Raw genomic sequence first — 3,092 nt, forward strand, 5'->3', positions numbered from 1 at the left:
AGTGTGCACACCCAAGCACGTGCGTGCACACACGCTTGCTGGCGCACACACTGGGACGGCCTGCCTGGGCCTGGTGCCGGGAAGAAAGCAGACCTGGATATTTATGGAACGAATCAATAACCACTTAGCAGGCACCTGCTGGGGACCGGCCCTGGGGACAGGGTGGGAACAAACACCAATCCCCCTCCGTGCTCCACTCTGTCTGGGCGTGTCCCTGCCGGGCAGCAGGAAGGATAAGGAGAGGCCCCGGCAGGGCTCACACGGCCCCCACCTCCCTGCTGGCGGCTCAGTGGCCCTCTAGGGACCAGGGCATTTGCGAGCTCCTTCTCCAGAGCAGATGGGCTACACGTCCCTCGGGGAGGAACAGCAGGTGCACTGAGGTCCCAGCAGGGTTGGGGCGACGGGAACTAGGCTGTAGGTGTCCTGAGGGCGGCCCTAGGGACAAGGTCTGGGTCGTCCTGGCTGGGGGCAGGGGCTGGCCTGCGCCCTGCAGCCTGGGAGACAGGCCTGGGTGAACCCACCACCCCACTCTGGGGGTGGAAGCCTCACGCCCCGTGCGGAGTGGAGGTGGGGTTGCCGCTTCAAAGTCAACTGGCCCCCGGAGGCCCCTGTGCTGTCTCTGTGCTGAGAGGCCGGGATGGAAGGGAGTGTGGAGACAGGCAAAGACCAGCTCCCTTCCAAGTAGGACGGGCCACCTCACCTCTGCCTCCTCTAGCAAGCTGTTCCAGCTTTCTGGGGCCCGGGGACCCCTTCACTCTCCTGCCTCTGCGACAGGGCGGGGTCTGGTCAGGATCCTCTGGGGCTAACAGGGAGGAGGGCCACAGACGCCAGGATGGCCTAGCCACCCCCGTGACACCCCACCCAGTTGGGCTGGGAGGGCGAGCCTGGGGGTTCCTGGGTGGGACAGTGGCTAGCATGTGACCCTAGGGCACAGTCCCCACCCTCTGGACTCCCCACACTCCGGGCCACCCAGCCCCGGGGGCAGACATTCGAAAAGAGTGGAAGAGGAAACACTGGCGGAGATGAGGATTTAAAGGGAGAGCCGAGTTATGTGTGCAGGTCACATCCAGAGAACCTGCCTGTTGTCACGGACCGTCTCCCATCCCGGGCGGGCGGGGGACAGCTCACACACAACTCGTCACGTTGCCGCGAGTTGTGCCTCAGAGCCATCTGCCAGGGGGTGGACAGTGGCACCAGGGCCCCGGCAGGTGCAGGAAGAACACCTCAGAGAGCGGCTGGCACCAACACAGAACCTGTCCCCCTACCCAGGCTGGGGCCGGTGCCCGCAATGAAATGCCCACCTTGAGGCAACACAGGAGGAGGGGGCCAACCAACGCTCAGCTGCAGTCCAGCATGGAGATCCACACCCCTGTGCGCATGATGACCGCCCTGGGGGAGCCCCAGGAAGGGCCACGGCCCTGAGGTCACAGGACTGGCTCTGCACCCCGAACTGAGCCCCAGGCCCTGGAGCATCTGTGCATGGGCAGCAGTCCACCCAGAGTTCAGGTGCTCAGAAGGCAGGGCAGGCGGGACGCATGGAGGAGAGGAGGAAAAAGGGGTGTGTGTGCAGATCAAAGCCCCCAAAGCCAGAGATCGACTCTGCCCCTCTCCCCCCACGGGCGGTGCATCCACACGCTGGTGCAGATGTGCGGTTTGTCTCCAGAAGTGTGGCCGGGTGCGTGGTGGCGGGGCTGGAGCTGAGCTGTGTCTGCTCACAGCCACACGGGGGCCTTGGCACCCGGCAGGCCTGAGGGCACAGGCTCCCCAGGACCCCCACACAGCTGCACCTCAGGCTCAGCCCTGTGCCCGTCGGGCCCAGTGACCAAAGGGCAGTGGGGGGGGGACCAGCCAGCCACTGCCTCCAGCTCTGGGGAGGATGGAAGATGCCAGAAAGACCTGCTGGGTGGGCGTAGGGGAGGGAGGCATGACAAGGCGATCAGGGGTGGTGCCCACCCCCGTGCGGTGCCCCAGGTTCTGGCTGGGGGCCCAGCAGCTGCATACTCCAGGCACCCACCTCCCTCTTCTGTCTGGCCCGCTGGCCTCCTGCGGGGTGGCCAGGGCTGGCTGCCCAGAAAGCTGTGCCCTTGCCCTCCCCACACCCCTGACGGCGGGCGTGCTGTGCCTACAGCACCAGGCTCACAACGCAGAGCTTCCTGCCTGCCTGCCCAGTGGACCGCGTCAGGGCCCTCAGCCTCATGACCGGCGGTTTCCAGTCCTTCGCCTGGACAGGAGACAAGCTCGGGGCTTTGATGGGGACGACGCAAGACCTTGGCAGAGGGACCTGAAGACACATTCAGGTTCTCTGTTATCCCCAGAGCTGGAAAACGTCAAGTTCAGTCTGTGCAGAAAGCAAACTCACAGAGGCAGAATCTGGAGTCCTGTCCCACGCGCTCCCAGTTGTGCACTGAGCACCTGAGAATTCAGCACCCCCGCCACCCGGGCAAGCAGGTCCCATTCCCCAGCCTGGGCTGGCAAGACAAACCCCAGGACCCCGGGGACCCCTGGCCCCAGGCCAGCAGCATGCCTGGAAGCAGCATGGACACTCGGGACTCGGCTGGGGGTTTGGGCAGCCAGACGCTCCAGTATTTGGGGATCAAAGGCATCCCTCCCAACCTCAGGGGGGCGGCGCTGCAGCACAGGGGGTGGGAATTTCCCCCAAGCGTGGAGGGCAGCCCGGGGCCACCAGGGGGAGCCAGAGAGGCTGCATGCTGGCGGGACGTGCCCCTGGATGCGGAGAAATTCCCACACAACTGGTGCCTCTGGCCAGGGTGAGAGACGAGACAGGTGAACACATTCAACGCCGCGAGGCATCAGTGCCTTAAAAATGCCACTCGAAGATGAGCTCTTCTCCCCGGGGATGGGGGCATGATGCCAGCAAGAGGTAGGGGAGGCGGCCGGGGCTGGCCTGGTGGAGGTGGGAGATGGGCACGTGCTGCTCTGCTGTGCCTCGGTCCTCGCCGGGCCCTCGCCAGGCAGCCAATACACAGGTGGCTCCGCCCTGGCCACTGACTGCGTCCGGGTCACCACAAGCCCAGGGCAGCGTTTCTGCAGCAGCTGCTTTTCCACACATTTTAAGACACTAACAGTTGTTC

Source organism: Lynx rufus, unplaced genomic scaffold (assembly GCF_022079265.1).
Source record: "Lynx rufus isolate CCGP_SWC_20201006 ecotype Redwood Valley unplaced genomic scaffold, mLynRuf1.p SCAF_23, whole genome shotgun sequence".
NCBI classification, from domain to species: domain Eukaryota; kingdom Metazoa; phylum Chordata; class Mammalia; order Carnivora; family Felidae; genus Lynx; species Lynx rufus.